Here is a 22,176-nt window from a genome sequence, read left to right as displayed (position 1 = left end):
GCCAGAGGTGCAATTTGCCCTTTAATTCCAGAGACAAATCCCCTGAAAGAAGAATAAAGGACTTTCTAGAATAAATATTGAAGAGATTGGGCAGCCTTATTAGTTTAACCATTTGCTACTTACAGATTCTGCACTTTCAAAGGAGTATTGAATGGCATAAAAGACAACTATTTCTAATTATATCTAGTATTGCTATATATAAACACCACTTTTATAACATTTCCTCCAAGTTAATAGATCACATCATATCAATTATTACTAGGGAGGGTTCCAAACAAACACACGAATAGTGCCTCAAACAGAAAAAGACTGAAAATTATTTCTTAAGCATTGAACAGTGCCAAATTATAAATATAGTCCAACATTATCATTCCCTTACCACCCTCTGGGGATCCTTCCCTTTGGGAAGCTGTCCTGGGAGCAAATACTCAGCTGCCATTCCCAGAGCAGTACAGTTCTATCCTATATCCTTACATCTGATTTTTGCAGATCTGCCACAACACAGTCCAAAGCATAAAAGGTTACAGAAAGGTTTTTGATTCCACTGTAGAACCAGTGGATCTTCTTCACCCTCCTGTCACTGTGCTCTAACAACAGAAATTAATGCTTTTCTGAAGGCTGAGATGTGAAAGCTGGAATCAGTGCCTGCAATGGTATAAAAATGGCTTGGTTCTGTTAAAGGCAATGTTGATTAACACCAACTGGGGATGCGGTTTTTTTAACAGAGTCTCTTCTAGGCACAGAAGGGTTTCATTCTTCAGCAGCTGAACTGAGAATACAGTGATTTCAAGATGTGGTTTTAAAATAAGTATTTAAAAAACACATAATCCAGCCTGCACCTAAAAATTCCTGGTTTTTCCCTGAAACAATGCAGAGCAGAATTGCAGAACAGTGTGGCTCCCTCATTAAATTGGCCAATGCACGTAAACACAAATGAAATCATGTCTCACTAAAAAATATTTTCTAGCTACTCACTAAAATAGCTTTGAGAGACCAGGTCCATACATGGAATAAAATGGCTTTCTCTGCCTAAGAAAAGAAGTCTATGCCAAACTCTCCTCTGGAATGACATTTTAACTATTATAAACAGTTTAACAGCAAATGTAGAGCAGAGCAGTGTAGTTTTATACAAACACAGCAACAACACTGAGATTTATTCTGTTCTGAATTAAGCTCTTTATATTGTTTCTACTTAAAAAGGAAAAGTATCAAACACAACAATTCCTACAAATTTCTTTCACAACAAACATTTTCAGCTTCTATTTGCAATTTCACCAAACAAAAGCAGGGCCAAGTCAAGTGGCAGAATTTTGGCTGTACTCTTCTGAAAACACTGAAAGCTTTGCCCTTTCTACCACTCAGGCAACTTAAATAGGGGCAGTCCTCCCACTACTTTTCCAATAAACTTTGCAACAATAGCCACATGAAACTCTTGGAATACATGGCTTAATATAAAGAGATGCTTTTCATAATATCTGCTTGAACCCTTCAACTCATATCAGAAATGCAGAATCTTTATACAGAGACAAAAATCCCTTCCAAGCACTCTGTAACATTCAGAGCATGGTGGGATGAGTCATTAACCCTCACAACTTCCTAGTACACTGTGTACAGCCACTCTCATTTTATAAGGGAACACAGGGGAGAAACAAGAGAAAAAGGCTCATCATCAGCACACAGCATTATGACAAATTGTAAATAAGATGTTCACCATTTAGCTCCAATTCACAAGTGGTTCTGAGCCTAATGAGGATTTACATAGAAACTGAAGGACAAAAATGACCAAGTGGGTAGTGTTACAAAGGCATCTGAAACACAGCCCCTGGCAGACCCTGTTCCCCAGACATATCTCTCTCCTCATGGTGTCCTGGTACAGCATCATCATAAACATTCATCAGAGATTGTTTCAATCCATGACACGTGTGGGGGTGGATTTGGTAGGACAACCCCTCCTCCTCATTTCACCTGTGAATTCATGAAGGTGTAAAGTGGTGGGCAGACATCAACAGGAGCACAGGGTTAGCAAGGGGTACCAGGCAGCCCAGGCAAGTGGGGGAGAAGCTGCTCAATAACCTGAATCTCAGATTCACCAGAATAACTGCTAAAAGAATGAAAAGCCTGGCTGAAAAAGAAATCAGAACAATAGTGACAAAAGAGAAAAATAAGCAGATGGCTACATGTTAAACTAGGATAGAAGAGTGTTTAGAAAAAGCAGAATGCCTACATTTAGCCAGGACCATAGCAAAACCAGCAAGAAAGAGTTGCTATGTATTACTTCAGATAAAATTTCAGAATAGCAGCACTGCCAATAAAGAATTACAGAAGCAGGGAATTTTGACTCTAAGCCCATGGATGAGGAAATACAACTGTAATAGTTTAAAGGAGAAATTTCACACAGAACATCTGGATATAGAAATTACAACTGCAGGTCTTGACCAACCTGGGTCTGATGCATATTTTTATCATTATCATAGGGCAACTTTATTGGATGATTTTTGTGCCTCATAACAGCCACACAGAGAACTACTTGCTTTTAGGACTTGCACTGTAGTTCATTAGAGATACAAGAGTTGCAACAATGAGCTCTGAATTAAGGTTTTCATGGCACAAGTCATTTGGTGCTTCAATTTCCAGAATTTGGCTATCTTAGAATCTTTATGCAATAAAAGCTGAGTTTACATGACCACTTTGAAACTAGGGTGCTGGCTAAACATTCACAAATTGGGGCCGCTGCCTTTCTCAGTTCAAGAATTTTGTTTTAATCAATGTTTTGCTTTGTTTTTCAGATAGCCTCATATATTAGACATTTTGAATCTTTATTATATTTCTTTTTTTTCTTGTTTGGTTCTTTTAGAAATCCCATTTTAATGCTTCCCTCTGAAAATTCCTTCTGTTGTTTTCCAGAGAAACAATAATCCTGCATAGGACACCTCGTTATTGTAATGAAAATAAATCTTCATTTTTCCTTTTCTAAGCATGTTAAGAAGGAGGTTGGAAAGAAGAGAAGAGTTCATACTTAATCAACTAAAGTATTTCATAAACAATTTTAAGTGTCTGAAAAGTATCAATAACTAATTTACTAATTTAAATCTGAGCCTAAACCACTCAATTTTTATCTCAATTTTAAAATGCCATATATATATATATATATATATATATATAATCTTAAAGGATGCTTAGATTCTGGGTTCAAACCTTACTCATGAAAGAATAGAAAAGCAAAAAAGAATTCTGAGAGCACTCAGAGACTATTTTGGAGGAGAGGAGGGATCAGCTGTAGAGATCTCAACATATGAAAGTCACAGAATTTGTGTGGATGCTCTTGTCTATCATTAAACAACCTCACATTGTCACTGACCTCTTTACTGGTTGCCATCATGCTGCTCAGCAGAGGAGATAAAAAGACCGGTGTCTAATGTTCCAGACAGAAACCATGACAATATATTAAAATATGCTGAATTTAAATTCTAGTACAGACTGATTAGATTGAAAGACAAGTTAGAGTGAAATGGTGTCAGGTTCAGTGAACCAAGCATAAAGGCCTTTATGACTACATTGGCATTTCTGCCTCAGTTGCAGGCATCAGTGACTATATTAGATTAGGTCACCTGAGAATTTAAATAGAATCACACATTTCTAATTAAAAAAAGGGCTCATGTGAGTAATACAGTTCCATATCACCTTAACTACATATTGTAATTACAGTTATAGCAGCACTGCTACTGGGGTGTAATTACTGCAACTGAGCTTCTCCATGCTCCATGCAGGCATTTTCATGGGAGCTTCATGCAGCATCTCCTGAACTTGCATTAGAAACTCAGTGACAAGGATCAGAATGTGAACTGTCCAGGCATAAGGATGGGGTTTTTGCTGCTCTGAGCTGGCTCAGAAATAGAAAGAATAAAACTTAATTTCTATATAGAATAGTCAGATTCCTTGAAGCAGGAGCTAAAAGTAAGCAAAGGCATTTTCCCTCAAAGAACATGGACAGTCACTGTACTCTATGGGAAATACACCTCAGTGATCACTCCAAATTCATGATGATGATGGCCCTTAAGGCAAAAAACTACCAACTCAATTAAACTCACCAAACTCTTCTTCCTGTGCTTCTTAAAAAGAGTGATCTGGAATTCTGAGCTATCTTGAAGTACTTACAAAGACAGCTTTCTAGTCAGTTACCAGCCTTAACAGCACCCAAAAATATGGAACCCACCACAGGGTTTCCTTCACAGCATGCTGGTATGATGAATTTCACACAGAGAAGGCATTACAGTCATTTTACATTAACTTTGCAAGTTTGCTTTCCCCAATTTAGTGTCAGTGTTCACTAGAACCACAGATCTGAAAAGATTGCACTGGAGTAATCAAATGCAGCTCTAGCGAGAACAATTTGCTGAAATCCAGGTCAAACTTCTACTTCTAATCTTGCCTGAACTTAGGCCTGAATAGTGTAAACCAGTACAGGAAAAAAGTGTCACCCTCTCATCCATTTCCTAAAGATAGAAGCAACAATGTGAGGAAGAGCTGAGGCAGTCAAGATTGGCATTTGTCCTCTTCTCTCCTTGGATTCTCCTCAATGTCTTCTCGTGGTTGTTCTCTCTCTCATAAAGCAGCACTTGAGAAGCACATTCCCCATGGTATTTATGTAGTACTTATAAACCACCAGCTTGTGCAAAGGAGCACCTTATTGCACTAAGACTATACAAGGTTCTTAACTGTGGAAACAACATCTGAGTTACCTGTGGCTTCACCAATGGCACAGTATTCATGTCACTCACAGTTCTTCAGCAAGGACAGCAGGCACATGCTCTTGCTCCAAAAGCACAAGTCCCTTAAGCAGATAATGATTTTCAATACACTTCAATAGCTACTCCAAATGCAGCAGAGGACTCAGGATAATTCTTACAGTTTAAACAGTTACCATTTATCCTACAGAGCATTGACTACATAGACATACAAACCAACCAAAAAAAGCTCATCACAAAGCACTAGTAGAATACTTTATAATCCCCAAAAACATCTAAGGGAAAATGCTTTCTGTTCTATAAATTAGTTTAAGAAAAAAATCTCATTTTTTTACTGCTCTAAGCTTCTCTGGGAATCAGTCAATTAAATTGGCTAGCTGTGTTAAGGTAATTGAGAAGCAGTTCCCAGAAGACATTACATACCCACAAACACAGTACAAACCAAAGGCATAGAGTTTGGCATGATAGAAGCAGGACTCTAGTTTGTTTTCTGTCTGAAACTGAAGGACAGAGTGTGACTTTATGAGTTACTTTACTTCCTAGGAAAGGAGGAAAATCTTGGTCTGTATTGCCAGACAGATTGTGCCTAGCAGCATTCTCAGCCCTTCCCTCCAATTCAGCCCTGTGCTTCTGCATCATCCCCAGCAACACACTCATATAAACACTGATACTTTATCAAACTCAAGTTTTGCACAGCAAGGCACAGTGGCATGACTAGGGCCTGACAAAAACCAAAATCCTCTGGCAGAAAGAAATGGAATCATTCGCTAAAGCCAGAGTAATTACTAATCATCAATAATAGTAATAAAAAAATGTTTTCCAAACTTATCCATTTTCTGTGGAACAGAAATTACGAAGATACCTGTACAACTGGACAAGGGAAAAAAAAGTTGCAACTCACAGAGATTTTTTTTACCTCCAGCAAACAGTGGCCATCTGGCTGTTTTTTCATACAAAAGTATGTGTTCAACAAATTAGTCAATATTTACTACCACAAATTCTATCTTTATCAGTCTAAATACATGTAACAGACTTCCAAGGTAAAATACATAAAAGGTGACCTTTTCAGTTCTGTGTCCTCTTTTTTTTTTCTTTTTTAAATCCCTAAAGCCTGAAAACTTTAAATGAGAGGGAGAGGTGTTCAGATTTTTTTATTTTTTTACCACTTGCTCCTTTCATTTAAAATATCACTTTTCTTATTCTGTAGTCTCCTTACATATCTTAGACATAAAGCTCCTTCAGCCACCTATCGGAACAAGCTGATACATTCTGTTACATTCTGGCAAACAGCAACTTTTCTCCCAAATATTTATTCAGGTGTTCAAAAACTGGGAGGTTTAATTTGTTTGTTTTAAACTTTAAGCAATCAAAAATATTTCTTCCCTGGACAGTTAGCCAACTTCTATTCTTACAATAACCCTGAGATATTTCTACCAGATCATCAATACTGCATATACACTGGAAGAAATTATTTTTTTAAAAAAGGAAAATCAAAGGAAACTGACATGTTTTTCTCTAAAGAAAACCAGAAGTACAAAACAGAGGGACCCTTTGGGCCTTTTTTATATAAAATGGGAGGGAAAAAAAGCATAACAAATCACAAGTGCACTTTTTATCTTTTATAGATTACTTAATGATAGCTTGCAGAAGTCCCCAGAAGAACATTAAATATTTCATACATTTAGTGCAGCCTAAATATCAGGGGGTTATAGAAATTAACAACCTTCTGGTAGTGGACAAACATCTAGCAGGCAGTCAGCTGCATTGCAAGCCTATCATACACACAGTTTTTAGATGCAAAATTATATTTTCTTATTAAATATTAAAGTGGCTGAAAGGGAAGTTACTATAAGATATGCATAACAAACAGAATTGCTTTGGATTAAAAAAATAAAATCTAAAAAGGATTTTTAAGGTAAAGGCAGAAAAACTGTTGCTCATAAGAGTCCAGCTGAAAGGAGATTGTGCGCTGAAACCCTTCTTCCTCCAGCTAACAGTGTTTTTCTGTTTCCTTGTGCTCCCAGCTTTCCTAATTTGGACATCCAAAACTTAACCAAGGACTAATCATGTAGATGCTTTCCATAGTAAATGGAGTAGGATAACTAATGGCTCAGAGTAACTAGAGAAGGCTATGATGAAATAAGAAGAAAGGGGCACAACTGATCATTCTGCTGTTCTTTGTCCATGCGCTCCTATTCTGGCTGGGTCAGCACAGACCACAAGGGTCTCCTGGTCCACACCTGGGAGCTCAAGGCACAAGAGCCCAGCTCCCAGCAGGGAGACTGGCCACCTTTATTTTTATAGTTGCAGTGAACTTTGTGCACAGTCCTTCTCTCAACATAAGCCCACATCTGTGATCCGTGCTAGGCCAGCTGTCATAACAAAAGCTAATTCTGCCACATCCATGTCCCTGATTGATCTGGAGTTGGCCTTTACAAAAAGCAAAAAAAGAGCTAGATGCAAACTGGTGGACCCAAATACCCTCTAAGTCACTGGTTGGTCAACCTTAACAATATTAACAAAAATGGAGTAAACTTACATAAGTATTTTAAGAGGGCTTGAACATGTAATTCACACCCAAGGATGTGAATACTGTGGCATACTGAGTGAATTCAGCATCATTCAGTCTGAAATTCAAGCAACAGAGGTTCTTCCATAGGAACCATCAGGGACCTTGGGAAGATCCATGGCACTTGGTAACTTTACCTTCACAAATAAACTGAGTGTCTGAGGTATAGAATGGTTGGGGGGAATAAACAGTTCTTGTAATGCTGGGATTTAGAGTGAATTGAATTGTGTGATTAGTAGATGAAGAGCTGCTCCTCTATTACATGGTCCATTTGGCTCAGAGTCTCCCTGTACTATCACTGTTGGGTGAGCATAAACAAGTCTTCTGCTCTTGATCATCTCAGGACACACTCTGGGTATGCTTTCTGTTGCATACAAGGAAAAAAGAAATTTTTCTCACTCACACTCAGATCTGGCATCAGGTTAGGCTCCAAATACTCGAGCTAGACTTTGGGTTCAGATCTCAGCATCAGCACTGTATCCAGCTGGGTTACAATGCACTTCCTCAAGGCAGCGTGTCTGATAGCACACAGTACACACACCGAACAACTTCATGGAAACAGAAGACCTCAGTGGGAAATTATAACTTTTGCAGGAACATATGGCCCACAACCACTCAGTGACTAGAAAAGTGTTTATTTCAACATTTCATAGGGGGAAAGCAAAATAAAAAGATACATAAACTGCTTCTGAATACCTTGTCACTAGTAGACCTACACAAAGCACTGACCAAACAAAACAAAATGTAGAAAGTTCCAGCCTTTAGCGTAGAAGCTTATGGAAGGGAAAATGATTAAATCAACTCCAGCAATGACTTTTTTTTTTCCCCACAAAGATAGCATCTACAGTTCTATTGTACTTTCCACTCACAGTGACTCAAAAATCACTCCCATAAACCACACGTGGTGAAAGTTCCTGTACTCACTACAGGGAGCACAGATGCTTCTGGGGTAGATTACGACAGATGCTTGGAACTGTGACTCTGTGCATATCCAAAATTAGTGGATATTGCCAGAGTTAACAGCTCTCTATACTTACAAAATGCCATGTAAAGACAACCAGATCTCTTGCTCCCATTATCTCTGAGTTCACTAGCCACTTGCTGTGGATGGTAGCACAGTCAGCATGCACCTAGCAGGGACTGCCTTGCACTGAGCCATCAGCATTGCTTCCTGCAGAATCCATGTTTTCACATAAGTTCACGTATTAGATGCAGGTAGAACATCCCTCTCCTGTCCCAAAATCATCTTGGACATCAGCACAAATAAACCAGGGTTCCTACTGCACAGTAGAAGGCTACCCTGACTGGGCTGGATCCTTCAGCCACTTTGGAGACAAGAGAGAAGCATAAAAGCATGTTGTGTAATTTACACGTCACCCTGCACTATATCAGTAACAGAGCTGGAAATAGAAACCTCCCCTCAGACGCTGCACCAAGAGGCGTGACAGGTGCTCCAGAGAGCCCCGTTCCAATGCATGTGTCAACTAGAGCGTGGGCATAGCACTGCAGGGAGGAAAGGACTGGTGCTGAGACAGGCTCAGTGAAGCCTGCTGTTGAACACTTTCCCCTACACCTATCCTGTACTCAGTCCCCAGCTTGCAGAAGATGAATTATCACCTGTACCTATGCACGTATATGATGACAAGAGGAGGTAACATGACTCACTTCTAATAGAGCCTTAATAATGAAAAGCAGTGATTCCAATGCTCCTTATTGAAGCAAAAATGGTCTTCATTTCAGTAGCAGCCTTTCCAACTACAAAATAAATTGCATTCTCAGACCTGGCCTTAGTTTATTAAGCCATTAGAAACAGAATTGATTAATTAAATCTGAATTAAAACAAGGACAGACCATGGCTTGGCAAGATGCCAGGTAAAGCAGACTTTTCACAGGATTAAGCTCTGTCTGAGGAGCTAACTGTCAACTAAAGGCTAGTTCAGGACGAAGGAGTCACCCAAGATCTGTGACATCCAGCAGCTCAAGTAGTGAGGATTTCTTGTCACTCAATGCCACAAGGCAAACAGAGGCTTTGGGGTATCCTTGTACTCAGGACTGACAAATTAACTTCTTCTGCCAGGTGACTGAATTTTTATCATAGCTGATTTGCCAGAAAAGCAGAATGATATTTTTGAAGGTCATTCGTTTATATACAATTATTATGTTTGATTTTTTTTAATTCAACAGTAGATTTCACTTCAGTAAGCTTCACCAAATTGACTTATATGACTGCATAACCTGGATGGGATCCAATTGCTGAGCACTGAGTTAGTATCCACTAACAGTGATTTTGCTTTAGCTTATGTATCAGGGAATGCACTCCTTCATCCTGAACACATGGGTCTTAAAGCCTGCAATCAGCCTGAAATGCCTGTAGATTTTTCCAATCTTCACCAGAAAGGTGGGAGACCTCATGGTCATTGTGCTGCTACTGTACTGCAAAATACTAATAGAGGCATAAAACTTCTGATAGGCATGAAATCATTTGTCATAAAATTTTAGTTTTCCTGTAAAAGAAAAGAAACTATTTATGAAATGTCTATCTATGAAATGTCTATCATATATCTTGCCAAAGGCTTGTAAATTTCCATTATAGAAGCAGGAGATATCATTAATTAGTCCCAAGATTTCACAGGGCTGAACTACAAGCCTTTATGAATACCAGACTCTGCAAATTAGATTACATTATTTTTAAAAGCAAAAAACAAACAATGAACAACACAACACAGTACTTTACCTAAAGAGGCAGCAAGACAATATTTGAGAAAAAGGCGGAGAAATGTCACATTCAATAAAAAGAAAACTTACACAGTTCCAGTGTCAACAAGAAATTAAAATGTTCATTTAAATACATTAAGAGTGGGGAATTTTCTGTGTTGGAAGGGAGAGCTAGAGATGCCCACATTGTCTTTTCTTACTGGACTGTGAACTGGTGGTATCTGTGGCACTCTCCAGAGCTACTCAATCAACTCTTTTTGAGGAATCTATACAAGCCCCAGAGAGTCAGGGAACACTGAACTGTTCCAGTTCCATGACTGGAACTTCCCATTGTGCTGACCTCTGGAAATTACAAACATCTTCTCTTCACAGCAGGGAATTTCTGCAGTGGTGGACAGAACCACAGGCAAAACAATGTGGTGTGCAAGAGGTGTTTTGTCATCTCCTGTGAAAGATGTCACCTGTGGTATGGCAGTAATGGGCTACACCACCCACTGAGCCTCAAATGTTGCTCAAAAGCAACTACAAAGCCATTGCAGTATTTCCAGTCTCTCACTCTCTATTAATTCCAGACCAATGTACTGAAATTTAAAAATCAAAAGGGAGAAATTATTTAACATCCTATCCTGACAACTCAGCCCCAAATCCTTGTGGATGAATCTAGTTGATCCAAGGCAATGAGAGATTGTTTCTATGAAGTCCAGTAAGTTTGGATCAGATATTGAATCCCTTGCACTGGTAAAGGCTAAATAACAGCTAACAGTTACAGCTTGATGAAGCATGAGTCACAAAATACCACAGCTCACCCAGTGTCTGAGCGCTAGTGAGGCAGTATCAGCAGCAGAACATTTGTTCAGATCAACACAATAAGCGCATGCCTAACGTGATGGGTTTCACTGGGCACAAATAACGCGCATCTGAGCTTGTTCACAGCTTGTTTGTTCTAGTAAAAAACAATGCCAGACAGCAGGACAGAACAAAAGTGAAGCCTGTGAGAAGGCAAAGGGTTATTGTTGTTGTTGCTCTCTCTTTAATGAGGCCTCACAACATAGCAGGTGATTCTCCAGATGCTATCTCCCAATCTTACAAATGCACACATTAGGAATCTGTACAATCCCTTCCCGAGGGAGAAGCTGAAGGAGCTGAGGTGAGATGCTGAGGTGCTTCTACTCCTGCCAGAAAACTGATTGCAAAACAAGAAACCTGGATTCTTTTTAATCAAAATACCACCCAAAGAGAAAGAGACGTACAAAATATGTACATTGAGGAAAAAGGCTTATTGGCAGGAGTGCCATGAGTTAAAGCCAGCTGTAGGGAGAAGGAACACCTCTGCCTCATTCATTTCCTGCATTGAACAGAGTGATTTTATGTGGAATGTCTGACTGCTAAGTCTATACAACTTTCCACCCTTCAGAGCTATGTAACAGTATTCCCTTCTGTCTCTCCATGGCTGCTAACCCAATGATCTCCATCTAGTCTACTTGCTTGATAAACCCTTTCTCTTGGAGTTCTTACTGTTTGGTTTTAGCCCCAATATAGATACCAATTAGTTTTTGTATAAAAGATCACAACAATCATGTAAAGATACATCATATCCCTCAGCTAATTAGAAATAAAACATGAGTAACATGGTTTAAGTCTAATAATCACTCATTCAATACCATAAACACAAAGACTGATGGCCAGTCATTTACCCTATTCATATTCATTTATTATACAATGGGGTGCAGTGACCCAGAAATTGTAGTAGGAAATGGTCTCTGAGGGTTTTGTTTCCTTTTTTTAAGTAGAAATAATTTTTAAGAAAACAAGCACAGCCTTGTGTTTAAAACATAGGTACTTTTAGAATAGCGTTCTATAGACCATGTAGCAAACTAAAGCAATAAATGATACATATTTTAAGAACCCTTTCATTAAAAGCTTACTGTTAATAGGTATATCCAGGCTTGAAGATCTATTCTGTCATGAGTATGTCAAACAGCCAGTAAAACAGCAATTCCTCTGTGAAGCCATTGTGAAGTTTCTTTTCTTTTCAGTACTTTCAGGATTTTTTTTATGGATAACATATCTCACAACTGAATAAGCAGTGTGTTACATATGAAAGTCCTCACAAAACAATGTGAACTGCTAGAAAAGAGAAATTAGAATGTCTGTGAGCTTTTTTCTGCTGGGTTCTTCTGCTACCTCATACCTGTCTGAGGCAGGAAAGGACTCACTCCCAAGTGCACAAACTCCCCAGTAATGCCAGATCACAGACCAAAGCCAAATTACAAAGGAAAGGAAAAGGTGGAGCCCCCAAGCCTCGTGTCATTCCTCATGCAAGAGTCCATGTCAGCAGCACTATGCTCCATTGCCTTTTCATCCTTCTGCCAGTCTTTCCTAGCCCAGGCTTCCCACTTAGTCCAAAAGCTGTCTCTGGTGTATTTGCACAAGCCTATTCTTGGGAGGACTTTGATCTTAGCTGGTGCCAGTGCTCTTTGAATCCAGGCAGTAAAAGAGAAAAAATGTCCATAATAATAATACATTGTTTGTGTACACATATGTGCACTGCCATATGTGTAACTAAGCACCACTTTTAGGAGAATCACAACACAATTTGTACAGGTCTTTGAAACACCTAGATGTTAGAATAGCAAGTAAAGTATTTTCTTGCCTTTCACAAGATATTAAATTCAAATACAGTGTCTTCAGTGTCTGAGGAAATGTGATTTCCAGGTTTGGAGTCTCAGATTCTATGATTTTTTTGTACATTTGTATAGTTGGCTGTAAAGACTCAAAAATCACAGATGTGCTAAGAGATGGTGCCCAATAATACAGCAAGGTAGGACACAAACCATGTGTTCTTCATGACTCTGCGTCTACCCCAGACTTATAACAGTACTGTTGCTTGGCACATCCTACCTTCTAGAAAGCAAGCTTTCTGCCATATGGATTTGCATTTATTGTACATTTATGTATCATCTTACATGAAGGAAGCACACATCTGCTGGACATATAAGTTCTCAAAAAAGAAACAGTTATTTGGTTACTTACCCAACTAAAAGATTTAGAGACATACAATAGAGAAAGAGAGAAGAAACTGAAGCAAAGATGGAGTGAGGAAATGAATACACAACCTTTGCACTTATCAGTCTTTTATAGGAATTTATATAAATTCTTAACACATATTGTAGTAAGGTGTCCTCTCATATCATAATCTCTTTGAAGAAAAGTATATATAGATAATATAAGATTAAAAAATTAAAGCATGTAAAATATTTAGTGGGCTTTTCTAAAAATTAATCAGCCTAAAAGCTTTCAGTCTAGTTGTACTGACAGCACAAACAGACTTTTCAAGACAAGAAACAAAACCAAGTATCTAGTCACCTATTAAAATGTGTAATAAGAGTACTATTTCTCACTCTTCAAATGTCACATGGCATCAAGAGAAACTGCAATATCTAATGATTTTTTCTGGAAGCTGTAACTCTGGAGTATATATAGATTCTACCTTGTCACCCAACATGTTTGTGTACATGATATATTCTTTTCCAATTTTGCAGACTTGTGCCCAACAGGTTTGTGAGAAGATATTTTCTTGAAACACATTATACTGGAACAGGGCAGTGAACAGAAATTCATTGCAATTTTTTTTGCAACAAAATACATGACTGGTAATTCAAAATTGATACATCACTGAATACCATGTGCCATATTTTTCACACTACATGACAGAGGGAATTCTACACAAAGAGCTTCTGGAGACAGAGATTGTATCCTCCCAACTGTGTGGAGCACTGAATTCACTTCCTGGAAGGAATCTCAGGATGAGCATTCAGTGACTCTGCTGGCATTGCCAGGGAACAGCTTAGAAACAGCCAGCACAGTGAGGAGACTCTCCACATTACAGCCTCTAGTCAAGTATTCTATCCTTGCAGTGACAATTTCAGATGGGCAAGATGAGGTGAGAATCATCTGAAAATAGCCCACAGTCTTATAGTATCTGCTGCAAGGACTCACAGCCTTTTTAGGCAGCTTCAACTCCCCCTCAGTGGAGACTTTTTGCTAGGGGCAGAATGAAGTCAGACCCCAGGTGCATTACGCAGCATCCAGGACCTGGGTCATCCTGCAAGGCACAACACAGACACCAACAGGCCACCTGATCTTCCTGGGGTCTCCTCCCCTGCCAGGCACTGCTCTGCCTCCTGTCATGACCATACAAAACTCAATTCGGAGTTAAGCAAAAAACTGCCAACCACACTTTAATATCCAACAAGAGTCTGTGGAACTCAGCGCTGTATGACTGGCAACTCTCTCAGTACAGCTTATATTTTGTGACTGGCTTGTCCCTAAAACATAAGGGGGTTTCCATAAGGATTAGAGGTACTTCACAGGCAAATAAATTTCAGACAAATTTTCAGAAAAGTAACAATTTATAAAAACAACACTTCATTCCATACAATTCTACAGAATTGACCAACAGAAGGAAGTTACAAGTACCACCACTGCAAAGATATGTCTTACTTGAACAGTTTTTCCCAGTATTTAAAGAGCTCAGTCAGAGCACATCACAACAGAATAAACAGAGCAGGAAACAGACCTAGTTCAATCTTGTACTCTTTCTTGCTTAAGTAACACCAATGACAGAAGGATAAATATCTATTAATTTACCTAGACTGTTTAATTATATCCTTATCTACCATAAATGCTGTACAAATTTCAGATGGATTGATATGAATATTTTTAAAGTAACACCTGCTATAACTCCAGGTTATGTCAAACCAGATTCTGTGCTGAGGCAGGGCTCATTGCTTTTCCTCCAAACAGTGGTCTTGATCAAAGTCAGTGTTAACACTACCTCACATGTAGCTGGGCAAAAGTCTAAGTGCACAGTTCCTAAATTTGGCCTCTCTCTATCTCTTATGGCCTCACACGCCTAACTGGCCTTGCCTAACTTGGGAAAACCATGCCTGTGATTATAAAATGGCATTTGACTCCAGGGACCATTAGACTTGGCTTTCCTGGCAACACTGCTATGTCTCTTGTAATGGCAACACTGCAGACACTGGAAAGTGGTAGCAAATTCACAAAGCTCATCATAACTCATCAACCACTACTTCTGACTCTTAAATAAAAGGATCGATACAGACATAGAAAAAAAGGAAAATGAACTCATATTCTGGTATCAGTCTCCTTTTCCAAACAGTCACCTTCAATCTAATTATGTTCATTCTGCTCTAAGAAAAAGATAACTTCTGTTACTTATGTGAATGAGGGTTGCAGTGTTTATTCAAAACCAGAAGAGCCTTCTGGTCTTGGGGCAGATTTCATTCATATTGTGATTATGTGGAAATAATTGATTCTTTGAAAGACCATTATAGCTATAAATCAATTCTGTAGACAAACTACATTTTCCTGCATGCTGCCATTTCCTGTCTACCCATTTTGATGGAGGCATTGAAAACTCCCAGCTGTTACAGCACCAAATACTCTTCTCTTCTCAGTGTAAGAGGAAGTACAATGATTTCAGAAGTTTTCCTAGCAAAGAATAATTTTAGCAACAGTTTGCTTCTAAGATAAGGTCACTCACTTCAAAGTTTTTATTGTTCATGAAGAGGGAAAACATCAATAAACTGTTACAAGATTGGCTATGGATATAAAAGATAATTTTCTTTAGAAATTGCTTTACCTCTCCACATCTCATTTCCTTCAACTGGAAAGTGATAGCAGAGTTGCCTGCTATGCTCACATTTGTAGATAAGAAACAGATTTAGTGCTACACTGTAATTCTGTGGCTAGAGAGACTTCACACAGGATATGGAAGAAACTGGCCCAAAAATCAATCTACATCATCTCCTCTTACTCTGAATAGGTAAGAAATCCAAATACCCAGGCTTACATTGTATGCATTAGATAGATGTCAAGATATAAAGAAAGTGAGAAAGAATAAAATACCAACTGACACATGGGCATTTACACACCCAAATTCCAATACAAAGTGTCCGATCTGAGAAGCACATCACAAACCAGTTTTTCTACCTCATTATTCTCATCTAATAGTATTTGTTTTCCTAAACACATTCCAAAGAACTGCATCCATGATGCAAGAATCCAAAATTACTTAATCATGCTTCATTATATCTTAGTGAAGCCATGAAAAAGGATATACAGAAGTGCTATTTCTCCCAGTATTTAAATAGTATTTCTGTCTGTGATAGCACGTAGTGCCTGTTTTAGCAACCCTAATGAGAGTGAGGCATGACCGTATCTAGTTGGCAGAGTTATCACAAAGTGTCTGACCACCACTGCCCAAGCAGTTTGGCATGGATCAATTTTCATGCAAAAAGAATTCAGAAGTGCTGGGAACCCAAGCATGTATGGCATCAGTATGACACCTTCTTTGAAAGACACCTACAGTAGCACACTTGCCTTTACTGTCGTGCTTGGGTAAGCATTCTCTTGGCTGAGTGTGAAGACCTGACAGCATCACTTCCCAAAGCCTGTCCTATAACTGATCCAAATACTGAACCCAAAACCTGCTCATACTGTAACAAGCAGAAGGGTCACAATACAGTCTGCAAAGGAGGCTGAAATCATACTAAAGCCTAAGGTCAGGTTCATAAAACCTTATTTAGATATACAGACTAAGCATCTGTCACCCAAGGAAAAGGAAAAAGTGAAGGAAAGCATCTGGGTATCCAACATTGTTGAAAACCCAGGCTTTTATATTCCTACTTCAGAGATCCTAAGCAGCAAGCAAAAGCCCTAGCATAGTCTTTTACACAATAAGAGTAAAGACTGAAACAACCTACCCATGACTGAGAACTTCAAAGGTCTGAAGTAAAAACAATTTTCAAAGAACAGTGAACTTTATCCATGCTGCCAGCGCATTTCCCAATACTGAATAAATCCAAATCAAATATCTCACACACACACAAAAAAAAAAAAAAAAGGCAAGCTTCTCAGCTGAAAACTTGTCTGTTCTTAAAGGCACAGCAGTTTCATTAATCCTATAGGTAGTCTCTACTCTAATATAAATTACACTAATCAATGAAAGTGCTGACCCTGTCTTAACTTGCACCTGCACCACAAACAACACACACTGTACAACCTAATTCCTTAATGCTCATTCACATATATAGCACCACAGCAGATAATGGGATTATGGAAGAGATTGAAGACTTCAGAATTAGACCAACAGAACCTCTGGGGCTACTTGCAAAGGACTCAGCAGAGAGAGAAAACATTGCAATTGTTCATCCATCTTAAGATATATATATTATAGTTTTTACTTAAAGCAAACAGAACCAGCAAGGGCACTGTTGTGGTCTCCCCATCTGCACTGTGCTGTCATAAGACCAAAGGGGCATTTACCAAAGTCAAGATACAAAAAACTGAAAAATAACACCAAAGAAACATGGAGGAACAGAGAATGAACCAGTGTAGCTCTCTACTGCAGAACACCATTGCGACAAAGCAGTCTGTAGTAGGTTCATCAATTAATTAGCACGTTGTATACAGTAACACAACAGTATGTGTAAATTCTGTGAACATCTGCTGCCATGTCTCAATAGTGACCTGTGTGTGCACACACACTGCACCCACATACACAGCGCACTCATCAAAACACAACGTGTAATTCTGACAAAGGTTTAACATTCCTGGTTTTCCCCCAGATTCAACCTTTCCAAAAGCAGTAAACTTGTAATTCAACATTTGCAGAATGCTTTAAACTTTCTCTGAGTTCTCCTTTCCCCCTACTCCAAATATTTTCCCTCCCCTGCAAACAGAAAACACAAGAAGAGACCTGTTTATCACATGACCTTCCTTTGGAGGAACCCTTACATTTGTACCCTTTGAATCACTTATGTATCAAAGAAAAAGGAAGCTGCTCATAATACTCACACGGAGCACATAATTCTTAGCTTCCTGACTTTTAGATTAGCCTCCTGGGCATGTGACATTTACTAGGCACTGTTTCTTTCTTCTTCTAAACATCTTAGGTGTGAGCTTGTGTGTATGTGTGTTTCTCTGTCTGTTTACAAAATATCTGATGTATTCCAAAAAAGGCACACCTGCTGTGTTTTACCTCTATCACTACTTATATCACTACCTTATATACATCATTATGAATCTATATTGGCTTTACAGAACAGGATTATCTTTAAAAATAACTATTTGTATTTAAAGATAATAAGTATGCCTACAGAAGAAAAGGGGAGTGCAAAAGAAAAAGGAATGGGATTCATTAGGGACATTCAAATGTGATACATACACGTTTTTGGTATGCCTACCCATGCAGCAGAACCAATGTTGTCCAGCCGTTAGAAGCCAAGAGGTACCAGTCAGTCACAAACCTTGTGCAAGTTAAACCAGCCCTTGCCTTGTCTGATGTCTTAGAGAGAGAAGCATTTGGGACAGATGTCTTTTTATGACAAGGTATCAAGACATACAAGAGAGAACCATCTTCAAGTGGCATAATCAATAAAATGAAATACTAATATACCAAATACTTACCCAAAGCAGCAGCAGTAATAGCAATACCATGCAGAATATAAAAGCAACAACTACAACTAAGGAAACACTGATCTTTGGGCAGAAGAGTGAAGAAAAGATTCTACTTAGAACAAATCCCACTATCAACCATCTGGATTCTACTCAGGTGCCCTTGATTTGGGAGCTTCTTTATTGAACCCATACATAAAGGAGAGACAACCACAACACTGACACGAGTGTAGGCCACTTACTGGTTAAAAATCAAACAAGGGTAACAGCAGGAGCCCAGGCAGTTTTGCTGAAATGAGATCTGCACAGCAGGGCAGGCATGGCTTTTCTTCATTACCCTAATAGCCTAATAAATAAATAAGGAATTGTTGTGTCCATGGCAATCATGCTGGTGATTTTTTTCTCCTTCCCTTCCAATACACCTCAGGAGTGAGGTAGCCATACCCCAGCTGCAGAATCTGATCTGTAAATAAAAAACTGAGAGCTAAATGAAGCCCTTTCTCTGATAGGATTTGACAGAAAACTACTGCATATTCTCAGACATTTAAACTACCTACCATTCATGAGGCACTGGTGATACCTGAAGCTGTTGCCAATTATTTTTCACTCCCGAATTCCTTATGAACTGTTTGCAAAAGGTATTTACACCTCTGCAGAGAAGCACACAAAATACAAATCTTCAGAAACAATAGAGTGAGACCAACCAGTAGCCTCTTTTCCACTCAAAGACACAACAGTTTCATACCCTGCCATTCCTAGCTTCTGTTTTTATCCAAACTACAGCAAGTGTTGGCTTCCTAAAGTACAGTATTCTCAGCATGTCGCACGCAGGGCAGCATCCATGCGCCGCTGACTTGGTAATTGCATTATCTGCAGCCGCTGATGAATGAACAACCGTAATGCATACATCCTGGCTTTAGCCCTCTCGGGACGAGTAGACACACACTGCCCGCCCCAGATTCACTCAGTTTGCTGAGTCCGAAGGTATACAAAAAAATGCCCGTGCGCATTCCCTCTCATTTTAAAAGCAATGTTGTAATCTGCTCCCCCTTCCCCCTAACAGAAATACAGCACTTCTATTTACAAGCACGAGAAGCTCGCTCCCAAACCTACTTCTCTGCATCTGCAATCTATTCTACCTGCAAATAATAAGGCTTGAATAAAGGCTCGAAAAAAATTGTGGCGTACCATCGACACCATCTCTGGATACTAGGAAAAACAGAGGCGCTAATATCCCACAGCATGACGGCCCTTTAAAGAACGACTAGTCCTTATGGGTATAAATAATCTCAAGAATAAAATGGAGCCAAGGCGATTTCCATTGCAGACGGAGGGCAATGACCAGCTGCCATAGCTACGAAAGCCCCGGCCGACCCGCCAAGTAGCCCGCGCAGAGGAGCTTACCTCGGAGCGGCACGGCAGCCTCCGAGCCCGCCCGGACGGGACGCCGCAGCCGAGCCGAGCGGCGGCTCCCCGGCAGGCGGCGGCCGCGCTGGGCACCGCCCCCCGCCCGCCCGGCGGCAGCGGCGCGGGAACCACCCGCTCGGCGCCGGCACGGAGTGAGCCCCTGCCGGGAACAGGAGCAAAGAGGGCCTGCGCTTCCCAGCCGGGAAAGCCAGCCCAGGCCGGAGCGGAGGAAGGCGGGAGCAGCCCGGGAACGGGGGCGCCGAGGGCCCTGCCCGACCTGTTGCGCGTGTGGGGCGCTGCTGGCCCTGGGGGTGGAACTGGCCGAGGAGTGAGCGCGGGGAAAGCCGTGCCCCGGTGCGGGTGGGCACACGGCTGGGCAAGGGGCGCTCACTGCAGCCATCGGTGTCTCGATCGCGTGTAAGTCACTGAAGAATGGGCAGGAAGAGACGAAGGAAGGGGGAAGAGGTCTGTGGTAAATCACTAAATGCTCCATCTGGGAAAAAAGATCAAGTAGAGGAGAGGGGAAATCCCTGTCTCATTCACACTGCTTTCCACTGGATTAATATTACTATTAGTATTACTATTTTGGTTTCATGAATGCTTAGTGCACAACTCCCAGATCAGCTTGGGTACTTCACAAAAGTGGAGGAAAGGCAGTCCAGACTCAAGAGCATACAGACAAAACACGTGAAGGTATCGATGCACAGATGGCCTGACTGTGCTGCCTCTGTGTAAGGAAGAAACACCGTGGACACGCAGGGAATTTCATCCTTCTCAGGCTAACATGGCACATCATGTGGACCTTTTTAATATTCAGATGTTATCATTGTGTTTTTCTTTCTTTTTCACCTTCAAAGTTCCTGTTGATTTTAATATACTGACAGCCATAAGAATGTGGTTTGTCTTTTCTTGAATACTATGCATGAATCAAAACATCACCAAATAATTCAAATCAATTGCCAAAATAAATTAATTAGATCTCAATCTGTAAATTTGTTTGAGAAAAGAATCAAACACGTTTTGTTTTCAATGGCCAGAAGACACAAAGGAAGTTAAACCCCAAACTTTGTTCCCTCTAAAAGCACACTAACCTCTCAAGGGCAGCTGGAGTAATCTCCTTCATTTCAGAGAGATGAATAAATACAAAAGGCAGGCTAGCTGCCTTCCAGATGGGGACAGGAAGTTTGCAGTGATGATCCTGAGCAGCCCTCTGTTTCTTGAAATCCCCAGGAGAGAGGAACGTCACCATCATCTCAGAGCAGAATGAACAGCCAGGAAATCTCAAATCTGAAACCCAGATAGTGATCCAGCTAGTGAAAATAGATGTCTGTTTCTCTTTCATCCGATAGAGAGAAGGGTGATAAAATTTGTGGCATCCTGCCAAGCCATTGAACCCATGTAGGCACAAAACCTCATGATAGCCAGGCTTAATAGCATCAAGAAAAAAAAAAAAAAAAACAGGCATTTTATTCATTGGTATTCCCACCCCAAAAAACATCCCATCATAAGAATAGCCATCTGTGAGAATAATTGTAAACAAGGCCTGGGACTGACCTAATAGCTGAAATGCTCTTTTTTAATTTATAAGTTTACTGAAATGCCAAATGTATGCAAGTCTATATGTACATCTCCATGCAACAGAGGCAGAAGCCAGGAGCAATGTAGGTAGACAGACAGTTAAACATTGTAACCTTGTTCTCTCCTGATCTGTTTAGGGTCTGCAAGCATTGTTTGCCTGTCTCTGCTCCTGAAACAATGCTTCTAAAAGCCAGTTCAAGTACCTTTTATTAGACTGGGGACTCACTGGTTCATCTCTGAACCCAGGAATGTCAAGCCACCAGTCTAGAAGAGCTATTCTGTTCCAGGTTTTTATGTGGGGAAGGCAGAAAACTGCTTAGCAGGATAGGTTCATTCTTCAGAGAGATCTACCAGCAGCACAAAGTAAACCTGGTTTTGCCTCTCTAATGCATTAGTGCTTCTCAATACAAGAAGTTCTGGACTGTATTTTTTATCTGCACTTTTGAAATACCACTCCCACTATCCTTAGATTATACAGTTGCTTATGGACACTGAAACAGTAAAGATGTGTTGACAAGATCACAAGGAATGCAGAAATGTAGGTCTTTTCTGCTGGCAACAGAGGAGTCAGGTCTGTCAAAACCTCAGCCCTGGCATGGCCACCACACTAGTCCCACCCAGACCAGCAGGCAATTGCAAGTCAAACCATGGAGAAACGATGATTTTAAGCGAAAGCAC

General features: G+C 40.0%; 1 protein-coding gene across 5 annotated transcripts in view; it reads right to left on the bottom strand.

Moving 5' to 3' along the window:
* SORBS1 (sorbin and SH3 domain containing 1) overlaps nt 1-20,073 on the bottom strand; it is a 157,640-nt gene extending 137,567 nt beyond the window's left edge. For 4 of the 5 annotated variants that reach the window (XM_074544799.1, XM_074544811.1, XM_074544815.1 and 1 more), the window contains exon 1: nt 19,918-20,073. The gene's annotated coding sequence lies outside the window, so the exon portion shown is untranslated. Of the gene's footprint in view, nt 1-19,070; nt 19,164-19,917 lie in introns of all 5 variants that reach the window. The other variant, XM_074544800.1, reaches the window with a different exon arrangement.
* Between the last annotated feature and the right edge of the window lie 2,103 nt (nt 20,074-22,176).

This window comes from Zonotrichia albicollis, chromosome 7 (assembly GCF_047830755.1).
Source record: "Zonotrichia albicollis isolate bZonAlb1 chromosome 7, bZonAlb1.hap1, whole genome shotgun sequence".
In the NCBI taxonomy this organism is placed as follows: domain Eukaryota; kingdom Metazoa; phylum Chordata; class Aves; order Passeriformes; family Passerellidae; genus Zonotrichia; species Zonotrichia albicollis.
Note: the sequence above shows the minus strand (reverse complement) of the source record. Positions and strands in the feature narration are given on the sequence as shown.